Raw genomic sequence first — 23,163 nt, forward strand, 5'->3', positions numbered from 1 at the left:
AGTATTGCCAAGTTCTCATATTGTTTCATACACCTTTCAGTACCATACAGAAGCAAGGGTTCTTATGTGCTAAGCTAAGGACTTTTATTTTATCCTATAGTAATAGGGAGCCACTAGAGAGGCTTGGGTAGGCAACAATGTGAGGAAAGTGCGTTGTAAACCTTAAAATGTTATATAAATGTGAGTTACTGATAAGGTTCATTGTAACAGAAAATATTCTGCAGTATCCATATATTGGCACATGAAATAAAGATGAAGTAAATTTCATTTTTACATGCCTGCTTGATGAGAAGCTTGCCTGGCACTGAGATTCTCTGCTTGCCAAATGATGAGTGGGTTTATGTTAACACAGAGCCAGTTCAAAGGAGAACAACAATTGTTCATTCTGTGTGCCAGGGAAACACTACATGATACTTGAGCCTATGAAGTGGAAAGGATCTTCTAATGCAACAGAAATCTCACAGTGAATTTTAATGACTATCACTTCAATTTGATTGGTACCCTTTACATGGTATTCAGGGATTAGGGAATACTGTTTTAATCAAATTTGCCTAAAACTTTTTTTAAAGTTATATTGATGCTTTTGCTTTTCCCAAAACCCTACCTGGTCTCTCCCAATCCAATACCATGCATGCCTGGTAACCCTACCTGGTAACACAGAAAAGTCATATGCAAAATCAACTGACACAGTAATTATAGCAGGCAAGGGATGCCACATTCTGTATCCATATCCCTTTTTCCCCTTACTGAGGAGAGAGGGGTATGTTTCTTCATCTCCCCACATATTTCTTAGATGAGAACATGATACAGAATGCCCACTGAGTGTTGTTTCTGTAATCATGGACTATGATTTAGAAGCTACCTTAAAGACCATGTTGTCCAACCCGCTCATTTGACAAGTGGGGGTACTGAGGACTAGAAAACAGGAAAAGACTTACCCAGGATCATGAAGCAATATATGGCAGTTCAAGGTTTAATTGACAGTCAGGTAACTACTCTCCTACTATGTTGAGCTAATGCAAGGCAGTTAATTCAGCAGATATTTCCTTCTATACTCAATTTAATTAGTTCCTACCTCCCATTTGAAGGAACTTCCCTGACCACACTGATCTACTTTGGTCTCTGGCATCTGAATGTCCATTATTCTCTGATCCATCCCATTGGCACTTACTATGACCTTACCACAGAACTTAATTAGCTTTTCATGTGTATACATCTCACCCCAGACCCAGTATCTCACCTGTACAAGGACAAGCTAGATACATATTTGATTGGGCTTAACTGACTTATCCTGAGCACAACTACAATGTAGAAAGTGAACTGAATTGCAAGCTTGGGGACTGATTGTATATCTCTCTGCATCCCCCAGAGCACCTAGCAAGGCTGCATACACACAAACATAGCTCAATAAATATTTGTTGACTGACAGATTAAAGATCATAAATTGCTGCATCAGAGCGGAAATGTGGTGAGGAAGGAGAATGATACTCATATTGACTTTAGAAAGGGCAAGAAAATCCCAAGGTTCAGAAACTGAAGAATTAAACCTGACAAAGATGAAGTCAATATCAATACCCAATATCCAGGGACAAAAACACCTTGAACTATTTTCTCTCATACCTCTAACTGTTCCATGGCCTCTCTTTCCTTGGCTAAAGGAAAAGCAAGGAGTGTGATGGTGTGAAAAGAGTGATAGACCTGGCTATTAAGATATCTGAGTTCATCTTTGCTCAGCTATTTATCCATCTTTTGATCTAAGGGCATTCTCAAGGCCTCAGTATCTTGATGCATAAAATGGACCTCTGCACCTTTTTCCATTCTATGGCTCGACTGTATATTTCTCTTCCTTTCCTCATTGGTGAGATGAATATTTACAAGAGACAGATTAATATATTTGAAGCAAGAATGAACTAAGTGTCAGGGTTTTTGCATTATATTCCCAACTCTGCCACTAAATAGTTGTGTGTTCTCAGATAGGCCAATTGGCTTTTATAGACCTCAAGTTCTTCATCTGTAAAATGGAGCTAATAATCCAACTGTATCCCATGACAACATCATTATGTGGCTCAAATGAAATAATGCATGAGAAAAAATAAAACTTTGTACATCTCTAAGTGCTATAGAAATGACCATTATATCACTATCACCACCACCACCACCACCATCATCATCATTACTTTGCAGGGCAATGAGGTTTAAGTGACTTGCCCAGGATCACACAACTAGTAAGTATCAAGTGTCTGAGGCCAGATTTGAACTCAAATCCTCCTGAATCCAGGGCCAGTACTATATCCACTGCACCACCTAGCTGCCCCATCATTATTCTTTATTACCTAGCAAAAGGCCCTTGAACAAAGTGCTTAATAAAAGTTTGTGAATAAATAATGAATATGAGGTACCCTAAATATGACTTCTCTTAATTCATTTCTTCCTATGGCAATTAGCTGTCTAATTATTCCTTCACCACTATCACAAACTTGTTGGATGACAGACCTTTGAAGGCAGAGGAGACCTTAGAGGCTAGCAAGTCTAATTTCCTCATTTTACAAATAAGAACAAGAAAAAGGTCAACAATTTGCCTTATCACATAAACATAACATTAGTAAAGTTAGGATTGGAGCCTAGTTACTCAGGTCCCAAATCCAGTGACCTTTCCTATATATCACCTTATATCATTGAGTTTGTGGTAGCCTTGGATGCCTCTCCATCCTTTAATTCCCATATTCATTCAAGCTGTTATGTATAATCTCACTTAGAAGTACTAGATCCTTTTCATTCCAAATGTTGAAGTGTTGGAAAGGGCTTAATCCCTTTATAGATGTACCCCTATGATGACTCACTTATAGGACCCCCAGCCTCTTTCCAATGTTCCACGTCTTAGGTCAAGAACTACCTGGGTTCAAAAACTGGCTCAGACTTATTAGCTATGTGATCCTGGAGAAGTCACTCTACTCTTCCTAGTTTCAGTATCTACCTCACAGGAGCATTAAGAGGAGATCACTTTATCAGTCTCAAAGTGTATCATAAATGTGAGTTATGATGTTTTCTACACTATAGCAAAAATCACTTACAATGCCGCTGACTTTGACTACTATATTTTGTCTAGCCATCCAATAGCTAAAAATCAACCCATCAATCAATGTAAACTTTTAACTGTTATCTTCAAAATTTTCCATTGACCAACTTTATCCTTCTTTCCTATCTTCTTTTGTCTTATTATATTGAATTCAAGTCATCAGTAATTCAATAGACATTCATCAAGCACCTACTATCTGCAAGACTGTGTGCTAGGTGCCAGAAGAGATATAAAAGTTTGGAAACTAGTATAACTACTACAACAACAATAACAATAATAACTGGTATATAGTGAAACAACTTTGTGAAATATTTTATATATGTATCTAATTTAAATTTTACAACAACTTTATGAATTAGGCAAGAGAGGTATTCTAATTCCCATTTTACAGATAAAGAATCCAGGAGAAAAATCTCTCTACTAAACTAAAAAAAAATCATTCTCTGGTAGAGATTACACTGTTTGAGAGAAGAACATATACACAGGTAACTGTAATAGACAATAAAATCTTATAAATGTATTAAAGAAAGCCAACTTAGCCTAGTGGCTAAAGTGTTGGGCTTAGAGCAAGGTACATTTTCTAATTGTGTGATTCTCAGCAATTCACTTTATATGTATATGGTTACACACACACATATACACATGTATGGTATATATCTGTAACATATTTGCTATATGTATATAGATAACATGTGTGACATGTATGTGGGTAGATATAAATACATATGTATATGTGTGTTTACCCTAGGGCTTTTCTACTACATAAAAGACAAATTGCTATATGTGTTGATAAAGAGACTTCCCACACTAGGAGACTACATGATAGCAAATTCACATAATCTTTGTTTGCTTCCATAAATTATGAGATACAAAAAAAGTCCTTTATAAGTTTTGAAGTGCGGTGGGGGAAACTCATTTTAAAAGGGAAGATTAGTTAAAGTTTTATGAAGAAATGATTATTCAGAAAAGGCAACAGAGATCATTAAAACAGAGAATTGCCAGGTCATGTCAACAAACATTCTTTTTACAAAGCTAATAGAGTCAGAAGAATGCTGTCATTAGTTTCCCTAGTTTTCAGGAAAATGCTTGACAATGTTTTTAATGCTATTTTCTTTTTTAAAATAATAACAAAGATTATTATTTAAAATTTTGATTTCCAAGTTCTATCCCTCCTTATCTCCCTCCCTTTGCCCCTCCCTGAGGCAGTAAGAAATGAGATATATGTTATACATGTGCAATTATATAAAATATTACCACATTAGTCATTTTGTGTAAGAAAACTCAAATAAAAGAAAAAATGAAAGAAAATAAAAAATATCAAGCTTCAATCTGTGTCCAATCAATATCAGTTCTTTCTTTGGAGGTGGATAATGTTTCATCATTCGTCCTTTGGAATTATCTTGGATCATTGCATTGCTGAGAATACTTAAGTAATTCATTGTTCTTCATTAGACAATATTACTGTCACTATGCACAAATTTCTCCTGCTTCTTCTCACTTCGCTATACATCAGTTCATAAAGTCTTTCCAGGTCTTTTCGAAATCATCCTGTTTGTCATTTCTTATAGAAGAAAAATATTCGTAACAATCAACAACCACAGCTTGTGTAGCCCCTCTCCAACTGACAGGCATTCCTTTAATTTTCGATTCTTAGCCACCACTAAAAGAGCTGCTATAAATATTTTTGTACAAATAGGTCTTTTTTTTCTGTTTTGGGGGTGTCTTTGGTATATAAACCTTGGCAGTATTGTTGCTGGATCAAAGGGCGTGCACAGTTTGAAACCCCTTTGTGCATAGTTTCAAATTGCTCTCCAGAATGTTTGGATCTATCCACAACTCCAACAATGGATTAGCTAATACTATTTTCTTAAGATAAAAAGATATAAGGGGCAGGTAGGTGGTTCAGTGTATAGATCATGGACCCTGGAGTCAGGAGTAATTGAGTTCAAATCTGGCCTCAGACACTTGACACTTACTGGCTGTGTGACTTTGGGCAAGTCACTTAACCCCAATTGCCTCACCAAAAAAAAAAAAAAGATATAGATGACTATAATAATTAGGTAGATCAGAACAATTTTAATTACTAGACCCAAGAGTTATAATTAATGGATTAATGTCAACTTGGAAAGAGATATCTGGTGGTCTTTCCTCAAGTGATCTTTTCTTGACCCTGTGTCATTCAATATGTTTTTTGGGCAGGGCAATGGGGGTTAAGTGACTTGCCCAAGGTCACACAGCTAGTAAGTGTCAAGTGTCTGAGACCAGATTTGAACTCAGCTCCTCCTGAATCCAGGGCAGGTGTTTTATCCACTGCACCACCTAGCTGCCCCCTATTCAATATTTTTAACTCTGACCAAATATAGAAAGCATGATTCTTAAATTTGCAAATGACATAAAGTTGGAAGGGTTAATTAACATGCAAACAAACAAAAGTCAAAATTCAAAAAAGATCTTTATAGATTAAGATAAGGTACAAAAGAGAACAAGATAAAATATAATAGGAATAATCGTAAAGTGCTACACTTAGGTTCAAAAAATCACAGAACAGAAAATGTCTGGCTTGATGAATGATCCTGCACAAAATATTTAATGGGCTTAGTAATGTGAGAAATTAATTGTGATTTGGGGTTTGCATAACCCCATCTTTGCTTCATTATGGTCAGACTGAAAAGATGTAATCTTGAAAAGTCTAAGAAAAGATGCCTGTGTACTTGAAGAGATTATAGAACAAACAAAAGGAACTCTGATCAGATTTGTCATGTATATTAGGTGGGACTGAATAACACTAAGGACGTTTATTGAGTCAAAGTATCCAATTAAGTACCTAAGCCCCACATAGGAGTTCTTCCATGCCTACATGGGCCTAGCCAAATTATAATGGGGACAGCCCAGGGGGTTTGTCGAATCAATTGGAGATTCAGCATGGCTAAGAACCTCCCTTACTATGGGAGAGGCAGGTAGGGGAAAGGAGAACTCTGAGAGGAAGGAGAAAGGGAGAGAGAGAGAGAGGAGCTTGTCGTGGTTGACCTTCCGACCAAACAAGGAGACATTGCACAGCTGATTCTCCTTAGAACTACAGATTCCAGGTGGTGGTGAGTTTGTGTTGTTGAAGTGAGGCTGGCTCTTTAGGCCAGCTGAGCTGGAAGCAAGTTTAGGATTTGAGTCAGTTCTTGTTCGAGCCAAGCTGTTCTGAGTAGCTGAGGAAGCAGAGCTTATTTGAGGTACCTGGGGGGCTTTTTACCCTTATATTCTAACCATCTGGGAAGTGGGACATATTTTTCCCTTTCTCTATCCCCTTTCTCATTGTCCCTGGCTCTATTAATTTAACTTGTGTTGTAAATTTGTTCCTATTAATAAAACCTGCTTTGTTTGTGGAAAAGATGCTGTTAATCTCCTTTCTTATCAGTCAGAGAGAAATAACTAAAGAAAAGGCAGTTTGGAAGAGAGGAAATTCTGGACCTAGATGTCTCCCATTATTTTCTGAACCCCAATATTATGGTGAGCCACTGAATTAACTCTCCCCATACTGAATTTGGCCCATACAATAAACTGTTCAATATGAGTTGAAAATGTTACAGAGCAGCCCAAAACAAGATCCTATATAAAATTATTAAAAGAGGGCATAAGAGGGAGCAGCTAGGTGGCATAGTGGATAAAGCTCCAGCCCTGGATATAGGAGGACCTCAGACACTTGACACTTACTAGCTGTGTGAACCTGGGCAAGTCACTTAACCCCCGTTTCCTGCAATAGAAAAAAAAGAAAAGAAAAGAATGCATAAGAGTCCAAAACATGGGAACCAAGCCATTATCTTCTTGGGTAAGGCACATAAATTCTTAGAATAAAAGAAAAGTTACCACCACTCAGAAAAAGGTAGGCTCATCCTGCTTTTGAGTGACCAAAGGTCACACAGGAGAGCTGAAATCCTGAGTCTACTGATTCCAATTCAGTGTTATTTCCACTATGCATAATATATATTTGTTGCATTCTCAAAACCATGGTGCATATATATGAGGCAGCTAATCAAATCTACCTGGCCTGCACAGGGATCATATTCACATTCTTTGTCTGCAGGGTTGTAAATTGCTTTAAGAATGACATAAGCAGCAAATCCACCAAAATCATACACATACCCTCAATGCATGTAACTGTTAGCCACCTTATGGGTACTTGATACATTCTTATGCATTTATTCATGTTATAGCAACATAGACATTTATAGGACAGATTCAACTAAAGATCTCAACAAGCTGCTTTTCATCTTGTACATAATGTAGAGAAATACTGACCAATCAAAATATAGCTCCACAGATGCCCAATCTAACTGACAATTCTCCAAACTTCATCAGTATTTTCTGTAAGGTAGTAGCCAGTAGGAATAACTCTGGGCATGACTGTTTTCAGGCAAGAGGGAGCCAACATTTTATGCATATATTATAATTCACTTACATAATTACCCAAATTAAAAATACCATCAGATTTAAATGGATTTGGAATGTTCATTCCCTCTCACAGGCATATGAGGCGGAAAAGGCCAATTAAGAGTATTTCTTTCTTTGTACTCACTAACACTCTCCTCAGAATTCTTTCAGATTTCGGGGGGGGGGGGAGGATGAGGGATCAGAGCAGCAATACTCTCTTAGGCACTCAGAAAGGAATACCAATCCCTCCCCCACCCCTTTCCTATCCATTGGATTTCTGGCTATGTGCAAAAGAACTTAGAGGGTCATCCCCTGTTTAGGAATTTTTAATTTATTGAGTCATCCAATTAAAATAACAAAGGTTTATGCATATAATAATGTCTTCAGCTCAATTCTATTCCATTCAATAGGGTCATGGATTTAGAGCTAAATTGGGAGGTCATCTAATCCTACTCCCTTATTTTAGAGATTAGGAAACTGAGACCCAGAGGAGTAAAATATTCTCCAAAGTTCATACAGGTTATAAGTGACAGAGCAGTGATTTGAACCCTGGTCCTCTGACTCCATATCTAATAGTACCTATGCGTAATTTGATAAGCGTTCCACATTATTAACCAAGGCTGCTACTCATATGCAAGCTAACTCAGAATATTAAGTTGATGACATTCAACCCTAGTGCCCTGCCCACTCACCTTTTGTCTCCTTTGACCTCACTTTGGGGTCTTGATTCCCCACATAAGTCAACAAATCAAGTCAAAAGGCATTTATTAAGTGTCTACTATATGCCAAGCACTGTCGTAAGTGCTAACACAAAGACCTGTAATATCATCTCTCCAAGATTCAGCAAAAAGTGACACAGTACACTGTCATAGGAAGGATGTTGGGGTAAGAAAATCTGGCTCAGAGGATCAGCTGAAGAAACTGGGCAAAGGAGAATTAGGAGAAACATGATACCTTTCTTGAAATAGGTGAAAGGATGTTACATGGAAGAGGAGTTACAATTGTGCTGCTTGGCTATAGAGGGCAGCATTAGTCACAAGGGGTAAAGGGGAGGGGGAGAAGGGTTGGTGTGGCAGACTTTGTTTCAATAAAATAATACATTTCCTAACACTCAGAGCTGTCCAAAAGAAATGTTGCTTCAGAGAAGAGTGAGTTTCCCCAAATTAGACATGTTTAGGCAAAAAATAGATGACTGTCAAGGATGCAATAGAGGATATCATCATGGGCTGGGAGGTTAGACTAGATGGCCCCTGATTTTAAAATTCTATGCTCCCACCAGTTTGACTATCCTATGGGATGTGCAGGCACCCATTCCCACCCCCAATAAGTAATTCATATCAGGAGTGGGAAGGAATAGCCTGCCTCTAAAGGAGGTAGAATATTGCATATGAGACACAGGGGTAAGGCTGATTTAGCTTAAATTTTGTATGTGATGGGAAGCAATGCAAAATCAGTCTAGAAAGCTAGCCTGAAGACAGAATAGAAAGGTCTTTAAATGTCAAACAAAGGACTTTTTTATATTATCTTATAGGTAGTACGGATACCCTGAAGCTCATATTTCCATAGCATAATGGTCCCAAAGAGAAGCACAGTATATGGTATAGTGGAGAGAGAACCAGCATCAGATTCAGGAAGACCTGGGTTCAATTCACACCTCCTTACTGGCTGCATGACCCTGGTAAATACCTTAAACTAAGAGTACCCAGGCCAACTCTCTAAGACTATAATTTCAAAGCAAGTACTGATCTGCACTGGGAGAGGGAGTTTCTTCATGAGAATTTCCCTAAACCAGTGAAATCACAGGACCAGAAAGAGTCCCCGCCCCCCAACACACACACACACACACACACACACACACACAAATGGTCTCACTATACATATGTTCTGCCCCGGTCAGACCACGCCTGGAGCATTGTTTAATTATGGATACTACATTCTGAGAAAGCTTTTAACAATCAGGAGATAGATGGTCTAGAAGAGTGCTACTGGGATTGTAAAAGGACTTTGGACTATGCCATAAGCTAATCAGTTGAAGGAACAGTGGATGTTTATGCTAAAGAAGAAAAGACTTCAAGGGATATGATAACTGTCTTCAAGTATTGGAGGCAATATAATGTTTATTTCTTTTTGCTTTTTGTGTTTTGGGGTGTGTTTTTTTTTTTTTTTGGTGGGCAATGAGGGTAAGTGACTTGCCCAGGGTCACACAGCTAGTAAGTGTCAAGAGTCTGAGGCCAGATTTGAACTCAAGTCCTCCTGAATCCAGGACTGGTGCTTTATTCACTGTGTCACCCAGCTGCCCCCTGGAGGCAATATAATGTGAAAGGGAAATTAGATAGTTTCTGTTTGGTATATGAATAGAATTGGGAGTAATGGCAAAAGGGAATTACAGAGAGGCAGATTTAAGCTCGATATAAAGGGAGAAAATATGACAATAAGAAATGTCCCCTTAGAGTTGGACTTTCTTCTTGGAGTAGGTTCCCCTTCACTGGCGGTCCTCAATCCACCAATTTGTTGAGGATGAATAGTGAGAATCTTGGTCAGTTGAAGTTAATGACCTCTCTGGTACTTTCCAGCTCTGAGATTCTGTGCTTCATAAAACATTTCTCTCATACTGGACCTGTGATTTAGTTACATACTAGTTACCATATAGAGCAACTGGTTGGCAGAATGGATAGAGTGTCAAGGCTGGAGTCAGGAAGACCTGAGTTCAAATCTGGCCTCAGACACCCTATGCAAGTCACTTAACTATTTGTTCCAATCTCCTCATTTTTAAAACAAATTGGAGAAGAAAATGGCCAACCATCCCAATATTTTTGCTAAGAAAACCCCAAATGGGGTCCCAAAGAGTTGGACACAAGTGAAAAGACGAAACTAAAAAAGGTACCATTTTAGAGATTTAAAAAACAGGTTGAGGGGGCAGCTAGGTGGCGCAGTGGATAAAGCACTGGCCCTGGATTCAGCAGGACCTGAGTTCAAAGCTAGCCTCAGACACTTGACACTTACTACCTGTGTGACCCTGGGCAAGTCACTTAACCCTCATTGCCCTGCAAATAACCAAAACCAAACAAAACAGAAACAAAAAACCAAAACAAACAAACAAAAAAACAGTTTGAAAAAAGTTTGATCACTTTTTCAGTAGTACTACAGCTAATCTGTGCAGAAATAGTACTAAAACCCAGGTCTGTTTCCAATCCCAAAGTACATGATAGGCTGTGTAAATTTTTTCTCTGGCCATATTCCTAGCCATTGCCTGTTCAGTAAAAATATCCACAGCAATTAACAATCAGGAAGAGAGGGCAAAACATGATTTACTAGTGTTCTGGCCACAATTTCATCAGAATTCAATGACAAGACATAGGTCACAATGGCTGATGGTGCCACTGGATGCAGTGGAAGACCATGGTCTTTTTAAGCCTTTCCAAATAGAACCTACCTTGTCTGGTGTTTTATATGAAAACAATGTAGTTTCCCAAAATGTTATTTTAAAATTTGACAATATACTTTTTCACAAGCAAAGAGTTCTGATATATTTACAAGCAGAATCTGGTTGTGTTAGGGGTTATTTTCTCTGTAATTTCTACCATTTACCCATGATAAAATCAAAATGTAATGTCCAGTCATAAAAGGATGTGGGCTGGTCATATAATGAGACACTAACAACTCATAGAATGGCAATGCAGTACATTGAAGAAATCACTGGATGCAAAAGATCTCTGTTCAAATCCTTTTACTGCTATTTACTCCCTAGAAGATATTGGCCATCTCTCAAACAATGATCTTATTTCACCTAGAAGACTATGTTTTGGGAGGATGATCTTTGTAAGATTTATTAAAAGATACAAGAACAGTACCAGAAAAGAAGGCATGATTGCCTATCTGCCTCATGTCTATGCCAATTCATCCTTCATATCACTGCAAAAGGAACATTCCAAAAAATCTAGTCTAATGATGTTCATTCAACACCAGTGATTACTGTTATCTTCCAGATCAAACTCCTTTGTATATAGTATTTAAAGTCCCTTTGACCTACCTTTTCAACCTTATTTGTATACTGTTCTTCTTCATCATATGTTCATTCCAGCCAAAGTAGACTCATTGCTGTTCCCTACATGTGACATTTCATCTTCTTTCTCTTTACCTTTGCTGTGGCTGTTCCCAGTGCCTGGCATGTACTCCTTCCTCACCTCCACCTTTTAGAATCCCTAGTTTCCTTTAAAAACTCATTTTGGGAGCAGCTAGGTGGCGCAGTGGATAGAGCACCGGCCCTGGAGTCAGGAGTACCTGAGTTCAAATCTGACCTCAGACACTTAACACTTACTGGCTGTGTGACCTTGGGCAAGTCACTTAACCCCAGTTGCCTCACTAAAAAAAACCAAAAAAAACAAAACTTATTTTGGATTCCCCTTCCTATATGAGGCCTTTCTCACTCTCCCCACAAAGTCAGTTGCTAGTACCCTTCCAACTTGTATTCATTTTGTAGTTGCTTTATTTATACTTACTTTGTCAATATTTATATTTTCTCACCTAATAGAATGTACACTCCTAAAAGGTTGTTTTTTGTCTTTTTTTCCACAGGTCTGGCATAGTGCTTGATATATAGTAGATGCCTAATAAGTGCCAGTTACATCATAGGATGGAGAATTCCTATCAGTGAGACCTTACATCCATTGAAGCATAATTAAATATAACTTACTTTCATCCATTAGTCTTTTGGTTGATTAAACTTTTCCCCCTTCTTTTGCCCATTTTCACATTTCTAGCTCTCCATTTGGTATAATTAGTGAACTATCTGACTGTGCACTATACTGGATCACTCTCCCTCCTCCTCCTCCTAGCTTCCCCATCTTCCTTGTAGTCTAGTTAAAGTTCTGTCTTCTGAAAGAAATCTCCTTAATCCAGTCCTCCTTAATCTTAATTCCTTCTCTATGAGACTATACCTAATTTATCCTGGACATATATTTGCATGCTGTTGTCACTGGGGAAATTGGTGGTGGTGATGGGTGTGTGTGTGTGTGTGGGGGGGTCCTTAGTTATTTCTCTTTAAAGAATTTCAATTGGGGGGATTGCCTTTTTTCTATACTCATCCACATGGAGATATCTAGGCATCATAGTAGATTGAGCACTAAGAACAGAGTTAGTAAGAAGGGATTTCAGATCCAGCCTCAGACATTTACTAAGTATGTGAACCTGAGTAAGTCATTCAACCTGTTTGCCTTCGTTTTCTTATTCATAAATTGGGCTAATAATATCACCTACCTCTCAGGGTTGTTTGTGGGGATCAAATAAGATAGTAATTGTAGCACTTTACAAATCTTAAAGTGTTATATAAATACTAGCTATTATTATAAGTGCTAAATAAATTCTAGTTCCCAAAGGAGAAAAGATTACTTCAGATGACTTAACTGAAAGCGGAGTAGATCCAAGCAGTTTTGCTTCTGTGTCTGATTGCTACATTTTAGCTTAAAATCCTGGGATTTTCATTAGCTCTCAGAATCACTGAGTCTCTGGTGAGTCTGATCACATGCTTGTTTCCTAACCATATTGCTTAGTCCATAACATTTCTTTCTTCCTCTAGATTGTTATTCTACATGAAAGCAGGATTGTGGAAAACATAAGGAAGGGTGGGAATCCAGTCCTAACTCCCCTCCAAGCAATACAAGTAAATCTTAGAACTGTAGGTAGAAAGTTTCCTATTGAGAGAGTCTCTCTCCCAACTAGAGGTACAGATTCATCCCTAAGGTCTGGCTTTTCACATACATAGAATGGGCAACCAGCTTGATAACATGATTTCAGGGGTGTCAAGAATACCCTTCTTTCTTATGACTACAATGTCACCTTTATGGATAAATTATGTTCCTAAGACTAAAGGATCAAAATTTTTATCTAAAAGAGAACTTAAATGCCATAGCGTTCAACTCTCTCATTTTTTAAGATAAGAGATTCAGAGAGATACAGTGATTTTCTCAAAATCACATAAGTAGCATTAGAGGAATTTGAATTCAACTCCTATGACTAGGTTTCAGTTTTCTCATCTGTAAAATGAGCTGGAGAATGAAATGGCAAACTGTTCCTGTATCTCTCCCAAGAAAACCCCAGATGGGGGGTCAAAAAAAGTTGGAAATGACTGAAATGACAGAACAATAACCAATGACTCCTAATTCTTTTTTTAAAAGTATTTTATTTTCCAGTTACATATAAGGATTGTTTTCAACATTTCTTTTACAGGATTTTTAGTTCCAAATCTTTTTTCTCCCTCCCTCCCTTTCCTCCTTCCTCCCCAAGATGGAAAGCATTCTGATATAGGTTGTACATATACAATCACATTAAACATATTTCTATATTTATCATCTTGTGAAAGAAGAATCAGAGCACAAGGGAAAAACCTCAAAAAAGAAGGAAAAAAAAAAAACAGTCCAAAAGTAGAAACAATATGGTTCAATCTGCATTCACAATTCATAGTTCTTTCTTTTGGATGTTGAGAACATTTTCTATCATGAGTTCTTTGAAACCGTTTTGGATCATTGCAGTGCTAAGAGCCAAGTCTATCCCCATTGTTCATCACACATTCTTGCTGTTACTGTGTACAATGTTCTCCTGGTTCTGCTCCTATCAGTCAACATCAGTTCATATAAGTCCTTCCAGGTTTCTCTGAACTCCTGCTCATCATTTCTTACAACACAATAGTATTCCATTACATTCATATACCACAACTTGTTTAGCCATTCCCCTATTGATGGACATTCCCTCAATTTCCAATTCTTTGCCACCACAGAGAGAGCTACTATAAATATTTTTGTACATGTCAGTTCTTTTCCCTTCTCAATGGTCTCTTTGGGATACAGACCTAGCAGTGGTACCACTGGGTCAAAGGGTATGAAAAGTCCCATAGCACTTTGGGCATAGTTCCAAATTGCTCTCCAGAATGGTTGGATCAGTTCACAGCTCCACCAACAATGCATTAGTGTTCCAATTTTTCACACCTCCAACATTTATTATTTTCCTTTTTTCTCATATTAGCCAATCTTATAGGTATGAGGTGGTACCTCAGAGTTGTTTTAATTTGCATTTAGATAGATCAATAGTGATTTAGAGCATTTTTTCATATGGCAATAGATAGCTTTGACTTCTTCATCAGAAAACTGCCTGTTCATATCCTTTGACCATTTCTCAATTGGGAAATGACTAGGATTCTTATAAATTTGATTTAGTTCCTGATATATTTTAGAAATGAGGCCTTTATCAGAAATGCTGGCTGTAAAATTGTTTCCCCAGTTTTCTGCCTCCCTTCTAATTTTGGCTGCATTACTTCAGTTTGTACAAAAACTTTTTAATTTCATATAATCAAAGTCTTCCATCTTGTATTTCATAATATTCTCTATCTCTTGTTTGGACATACATTGTTTTCCTCTCCATAGATCTGAGAGGTAAACTATTCCTTCCTTTCCTAATTTACCTATGGTATCACCCTTTATGTCTAAATCTTGAAACCATTTTGACCTTATTTTTGCCTAGTTTCTGCCATACTATCTTCCAGTTTTTGCAGCAGTTTTTATCAAATACTGAGTTCCTATCCCAGAAGCTGGAGTCTTTGGGGTTGATCAAACAGTAGATTACTATAGTCATTTACTACTGTGTCTCTTGTGCCTAACCTATTCCATTGATCCACCACTCTATTTCTTAGCCAGTACCAAATAGTTTTGATGACTGCCACTTTATAGTATAGCTTCAAATTTGGTATGGCTAGCCCACCTTCTTGTGCATTTTCTTTTTTCATTAGTTCCCTTGATATTCTTGACTTTTTGTTTTTCCAGATGAATTTTTTTATTATTTTTTCTAACTCTATAAAATAATTTTAGGTAGTCTCATTGGTATGGCACTGAATAGGTAAATTAATTTAGGTAGAATTATCATTTTTATTATATTAGCTCGGCCTATCCATAAGCAATTGATATTTTTCCAATTACATAGATCTGATTTTATTTGTGTGAAAAGTGTTTTATAATTGTGTTCATAGAGTTCCTGGGTTTGTCTTGGCAGGTATATTCCCAAGTACTTTATATTGACTACCATTACTTTAAAAGGAATTTCTCTTTCTATCTCTTCCTGCTAAGCTTTGTTGGTCATGTGTAGAAATGCTGATGATTTATGTGCATTTATTTTATACCCTCCAACTTTGCTAAAGTTGTTAATTATTTCAAACAGTTTTTTACTTGATTCTTTAGGATTCTCTAAGTATACCATCATATCATCTGCAAAGAGTGAAAGTTTTGTTTCCTTCTTTCCTATTCTAATTCCTTTCTCTTCTCTGATTGCTAAAGCTAACATTTCTAGTACAATATTAAATAATAGAGATGATAATGGACATCCCTGTCTCACTCCTGATTTTATTGGGAATGCCTCTAACTTATCCCTGTTACTTATAATGTTTGCTGATGGTTTTACATAGATATTCCTATGCTCTCTAGGCAATGATTCCTAATTCAATTTTTCTTCTATTATGCTTCACTGCCTAGCAGTCTTCTACTTCATATTTCCCAGAATGATTTAGTCTAAAGACTACTATATTTGGAGTCAGAATGTAGGTCCAAATCCTGGCTCTACTACTTAGCAGTAGGATATTGGGGGTAATCCCTTCTCATCTCTGATACTCAGGTTCCTTCTATGGATAATAAGGGGATTGGATAAAAGCATCTCCAAGCTTCCTTCCACCTCTAAATCATAGTATTCTTTAATGGATAATACGGAATCTAGTTCCTCTCCCAACCTCAACACTTAATTTGCTATGTGACTAAAAATGTTTCTCTGAGCCTTGGTTTTCTGATCTGTAAAATGGAGATAATAGTATTGTCTACCTCACAGGACTGTCCAGAGAAAAATATTTTTTAAACCTTAGGTACTTTAGAAATTAAAATTATTACAATTAGCATATTGAAATGCAAATATACCTAGGTAAAGTAACTCCTCAACCTGTTCTCACTCAATTACACCTCACTGAGATATGTTATCTGCTTATTTCCTCAGAAGAGCTTTTTTGCAAAGGGCAAAGGAAAAATAACCCCAAACCACCAAAGGATAGCATCCCTTTTTGTACATTATTTGAAAACTAAATTTTTGGACTAGAAATGAACTAAAATCATAGAATTCCAGTTGGAGGAGGAGTCCAGGGATATTGCTCCTGAGTTAGAATGCAAGCTTCTTAGGGACAGTAACTTTTTCTCACTCAGTATGCATGAAGTACAGAGCCCTACACATAATAGGTGCTTTAATGGTATTTGTTGAATTGAATTATCAGTCCAATTCTTTTATTTTAAAGATAAGGAAATAGAGTCCAAGAAAAGGGGTAGAACTTTTTCAAGATTAGGGCTTCATCTACTGTGCTTATAGCCTGAAAGAACTGAGTTCAAATCCAGTTTCAGACACTTACTAGCTACGACCCAGGGTAAATCCCTTAACTTCTGTTTGCCTCAGTTTCCTCATCTGGAAAATGGGAACTAAAGTTTATATAGTGCTTACTTTGTGCCAGGTAATATGCTAAAGTAATAGTAATTATAGCCACCATTGGTATATTTCTTACTATGTGTAAGGCACTGTACTAAGTAAACAAATATTATTTCATTTGATCTTCACAACAACCCTGGGAGATAGGTGCTATTATTATCCATATTTGGAAGAAGAAACTGGATGAATGAAGATGATGATAACACCTACTTTGAAGGGTTGTTATTAGGCTTAAGTAAGATATTTGTAAAGTTTTAATACAGTATTACTAAGCACATAGTGGGTGCTATATAAATAATAGCTTTGATTATTATTAGGTCTTCCAAATCCCAAGTTCAGTACTCATTCTTTTATCCAATTTATTCTCCTAATTCAACCTTCTTCTTAGACGATGACTATACAGAAATAAAGAAGAGGGGAAAAAACACCCAAGAAAGAGTATTTTAAAACCCAAATCTCTCTTAATAAATTCCTGAAACCAGTCCTGTTCTGAGTAGTATGATTAAATATTTGCTAGGAATTCCTTTTGTGCCCCAAAGGACAGCCATGCTGTCAAAATTCTGAAGACGTTGCATCGTTCTTAGAAGATGACCTTCCAGGAGATTAATTGACATGCAGGAATGTCCTTGAAGAAGTTCAAACTGTCACTTCTCTTCTCCTCACCAATGTAGTCCCCACTAGAATCTTGAGATAGTTAAATCTTATTTGAAGTCAACAGTGTCAAAGAGAGGCTTGATTTATTCTGGCTGGAATAACATACCTGCCACCCAATTCAAATATTTCATAGCTTTGAAGTGTGCCCATGCACCTGGGTGGAATGAAACCAGGACTCACATGCTGGAGGGAAGCTATGTCAAGACAGAAATCACTCCACCACCACAGACCCTTTCCCCTCTGGGTTGTCATGCTTAAATAAGAAGCAGCCTGCTGAGAGGTTTGTGTGGAGAATTGAAAGCCATATCGTGTATAATGCAGAAAGCAAACAAGGAAATGTTCAATTTTCACATTAGTCATTTTTATATGCCTCTGTTACTGACACATGTGCTCATGGAAGGACAGTTTCTTTCTCCTATGGAAATGCTTCATGGGTGCGGAAAATGTAAAGCTATGGGGAAAATGATAACTATGATTAGATCTCATATATATGTGTATGTATGTAGAGGATCATATATGTGTGGGTGGTACATACATACATAGAATGCTATTTAAATGCTAAATTATTCATTCTGAAAATAGTCTCTGGAATCATTTTACCATGAAGAAACTGAGGCTCAGATAAGTTTATGACTTTGCACCTTAAATAGATAAGAGTAGCAGAGCCCAGATTCAAGCCCAAGTCTGAATAGAAATTAACTGTTCATTCCACTTTCAGTGTTCATATGCTCTTGGGGTGAGAGGGTAGAGATGAGGTAGGGGAGGGCAAGGGAGATAACAAAAAAGAAAGTAGGAGGAAAAGATGACAGGATAAAGTAAAAGTGAAAAGTTGGCAATCCTTGGGAGGAGAAAAAGAGTTGCGCATGAGAGGCTAAAGATGGGAGCTCTAGTTCTAGGTCTGCTAATCACTAACTGTGTGATGTTAGACAAGTCACTTGGGCTTTCTGGCCTCAGTTTCTTCATCTCTCAAGTGAGAGTAAAGCAATTATCCTACCTAGGTCACAGTGCTATTGTGGAGCTTCAATGAAATAATAGACGTGGAAATGCATTGAAATATTACAAGTGTTACAAATTAAGTTGTGATTACTTTTATTCTTTACTTATAATGAATAATACATTATTATTTTCTTTATGAATAATAAAGTAATAGTCATAGTCTGTAGCATTTTCCCCAAGTAGAAAGGAGATGGTGTAACTGCTTTACAACAGAGTAAGAACTCCCCTTCCCCCAACAACTCTGAACTACATATGAAACTTAGGGAGACAGGCTCAAAATCTGCCTCTGCAACTTAGTAATTGTGTGATCCCAAGTCAGTCATTTCACCTTCCTGAGTTTGTCAGTTTTCCATTTACAAAATGAAGATAATAATAGCTATAATACATAACCTCACATTTTATTTGAGTTTCGTGCTGTGAGGATTAAATGAGATAGCATATGTAAAGCTCTGTGCAAACCTTAAAGTGCTACCTAAATGACAGATTATTGTTACATTATTGTTATCACCAAAATTATTATTATTATTATTTACATACCTAGGATATGTATTCATTATCATATATATTCTCCAAAATCCATTGTTTCCAGTTTGCCTTTAATAACAAATTCACATTGCAGAATCAAACATCTTAGATTTAGAAATGATCTTAGAGGATCACGTGGTCCTACTCCTTGGCTTTTACAAATGAGAACAGTCAGGCCCAAAAAGAAGTGACTCACCTAAGTTTAGGCAGGAATTGAGATAGTGATAGAGCTGGACTAGAACCCAAGTTTCTTGATGCACAAAAGTTTTCACTTCTCCATGTTGTGTGTTATTTTCAGAAAGAGATCATTATAATCATTTTAATTTTGGTTATTTTACTTTGAGGAAGGTGTATCACACTTTGGCTACATATGAGGTGGGTAGGGAATGGAACTTAGCATGATATTGGTCACTTGATTTTGCAATCTACTCATTCAGGCTTAGAAAATTAGGTGGGAAAGGCTGCAAAGAGCAGATACAGGAGCTGACTTGCTCTATTGAGCTCAGCCTTCCTATCTTCCTTTCTGCCTTCAGTACATGATTTCTGTCACCTCCCTTTTGCAAGTCCACCATCTGGGCTGGGGAAAAAGGGTTCTTGGGCTAGAAAGAACAAGCGAGGGAGCTCAAAGCCAAACCCCCTGAAGGCTCTTGGCACCCACTTACCTAAAACTATGGATCCACATAAGAATTCCAAGAAAAATGTGGAAAGGAAAGAATTAAGAGAGAGAGAGAGAGGAGAGAGAGAGAGAGAGAGAGAGAGAGAGAGAGAGAGAGGCGGGGGGGGGGTGTCTTGATATCAGAATGACAGTCTTAGTTGTGGAAGCTTATTTAAATCATTTCACCCTTTGGACTTTAGTCCCTTTCTCAGCACAATGATGGAATAGATCAAAGGATGTTTAATGTCCCTAATAGCTTTAATGAACTAGATTTTTATGATTTTCTACTTGCCATGATACATGGTAAGAGAAAAGACATCACTTTTCCAACAAAGGTCCATATAGCCAAAGCTATGGTTTTTCCAGTAGCAATATATGGCTGTGAGAGATGGACCATAAGAAAAGCTACTGGTTTTTTAGTGGGCTGTTCAGATTTGCCATAAAGTTTTCTTCCAAGGAGCAAATGGTTTTTGTTGTGGTTTTTTTCATTTTGTGGCTGCAGAGCCTGTCTACAGTGATGTTTGAACCTAAGAATATCCTTTATATTGTACCTACTTTGCTTCTTTACATTGCCCAACCATTGTTTCTATTTCCATAGGGGATGTAAGATTTACCAAACTCTTCCTCCACTAACCCTATGAGTTAGAAAGAAAACTATTATCATTTTAATTTTACAAAGAAGGAAAACTGAGGTCTAGAGAGATTAAATGTCTTTTCCAAAGTTAATAAATGTCAGGGACAAGATTTGGGCCAAGGTATCCTGATTGCATACCTAGGGCCTATGTTCTGCTGTACCATGCTGCCTCCTGCTGTTTTCTCATCATTTAGCCCACATTGCCTCACCAATACATCTCAGTTGCCATCCCTAACCCAGCTTGAGGTTGACTAGACAAATGATGTATTTGACAAGAAGACTGTTCTGAGCAACTCACTTTGTTTTATGGTAAATTAATCATTGTCAATTTCTTGTTCTCTTTTCTAGGACAGGTCAGTAGAATGGAGGAGAAAGTTGGTGTTGAGGAAACATAAGAAGGTCCAAAAGGAATTTTTTACATGCCCAATCCCTCACTCCCTCCCTCCCTCCCTTTGCTTCAGCACGAGATGCTTAAAAATACATATCCAAAATCTGAACATGAACAGATGGCAGATTTGCTGGCTCAGTAAAAACACTGCTTTGTTGATCAGTCAAATCCACAGCAGCAATTGGTGATTTAATGGTCCTGGTCTTAAAACCTAAGCACCATGAGCCATTTCAGTTTTGTTTGAGAGCTGTGTTAACTCAGTACATTTAATGAAATATAATACTGGGACCCCGTGGAAGAAAATGGATTAACTCTTTGTGAGCATTATGATTCCAAAGGAATTTGGCTGGGAGTCACAAGAAGCTGAAAAATATTCTGATTTAATTCTAAGGAGTAGTATTATTCTAACCTGTTTCCCACTTGACAGAGGTGATGGATCTGTGAGGGTGGAGAAAGCAACAGTCTCTGGCAGGTAGGTCTTCAAGTGCCAGTCCTCTGAGTCTCTGGCTCTTCAAAGAATCTCAGATTTGGAAGGGGCTTAGAAGGCCATCTAATGCAACCCCTACAAGAAGAATAAATCACCTCTTAAAAAATTTCTAACAATTGTTCTTCCAGTTTCTGCTTAAACGTCCCATAGTGATGGGGGGAACTCACTACTTCATAAAAAACATCCATTCACTATTTAAAAAAAAACACTTTACTATATTGACTCAAAATATTCTTTCCTGAAAGTTGCCTAAGGTGGTTCAAGATAATTGAATTTGATGTCAAAGGACCAGAGAGCAATTCCCAGCTCTGTCATTTCATTACCACTTGTTAAAATTGGGCAACTCACCTAATCTATCCAGAATTCAGTTTCCTCATCTGTAAAATGAATGGGCTGAAAAAGATGACCCTTAAAGTTGCTTCTAGATATAGATAGAGAGATAGATAGATCTATCAATGTATGTAAATATATACATATACATATTATATAAACATTTATCTGCCTCTCTCTCTTTCTACACACACATCCACCCACCCCACCACACCTACACACCACACACACACACACACACACACACCACACACACACATCGGGGCAGCTAGGTGGTGCAGTGGATAAAGCACCAGCCCTGGATTCAGGAGGACCTGAGTTCAATCCAGCTTCAAACCCTTGACACTTACTAGCTGTGTGACCTTGGCAGGTCACTTTAACCTCATTGCCTTGGCAACAAAAACAAATAAAACACAAAAACAAATACAAACACATGAACATGACAGACAGGATTCTCTATATTCACATATATACGTGTGTGTGTGTGTGTGTGTTCTATAGTCCTTGGGATGTAGTCATATAAAAATAAATGTAATCTCTCTTCCAAGTTTATTCCTTGCTAGCCCTGTCAATATTTGGGAAACAATAATCAGGCGCTCTCACCACAAATTTTTCCTTTTCAATACAAACCACTTTTTTTATTCAATTGGGACTGAACACAATCCAGCTTGTCAATGTCCTCCTAAAATAGCACCTCCCAAAGAATTTGTGCCCAGAAATGATTGCAGTATTCCTTATATGTTCTGACCAAAGCAGAGTAAAGCTTACTATCATCTTGTTTGTTTTAGAAACAATTCTTTTATTAATTCTGTATTTTTTTTATTAATTCAGCCTAAGACAATATTGCTTTTTTGGGGAGTTGCCATGCTACATTGGCTCATTGATTTACTTTACTAAAACTCCTAGAATTTTTCACATGAATTTGCCATCTGGACATGGCTGCCCATGAAGGTATCCATTTTTTTTAAATCTGCAATTTTTATTCTATTAATTTTACCCAGCATTGCAGATCATAAAGAATGTGTTTGGGGTTCTTTTCTTTGTATCCTTCAAATCTTACATCTGTTACTTGTTTACCTGTGTTACTTTAGGCAAATCATTCAACCTCGAAGGCCCTCAATGATGTCACAGCCAACGAGGGAGTTTGAATAATAAATGGCCTCTGAAATTCCTTTTAGGCCTATATCTATGAGCCTGTGATCCTTCTTCCATTCTATATCATAGTTATCCCTCTCAGCTTCATATCATTATAATATGTAATAAATATGCCTTCCTTATCTTCATACATGGTATGGATAAAATATTGAAAAGAAGAGGCAATGACAGAGTCTTTGGCATGCCATTAAGTTTCTTTCAGGTAGAGATAGATTCACTAGCCAATAATATTTTAGTCTGATGCTCACTTGTTCTAAATCTATGTAACTGTACTATCACCTATCCCACATCTATCTTATTCATAAAGATAAAAATGAAACTGTTGAATGCCTTGGTAAAATTCATA

The sequence above is a fragment of the Dromiciops gliroides genome, chromosome 1 (assembly GCF_019393635.1).
Source record: "Dromiciops gliroides isolate mDroGli1 chromosome 1, mDroGli1.pri, whole genome shotgun sequence".
NCBI classification, from domain to species: domain Eukaryota; kingdom Metazoa; phylum Chordata; class Mammalia; order Microbiotheria; family Microbiotheriidae; genus Dromiciops; species Dromiciops gliroides.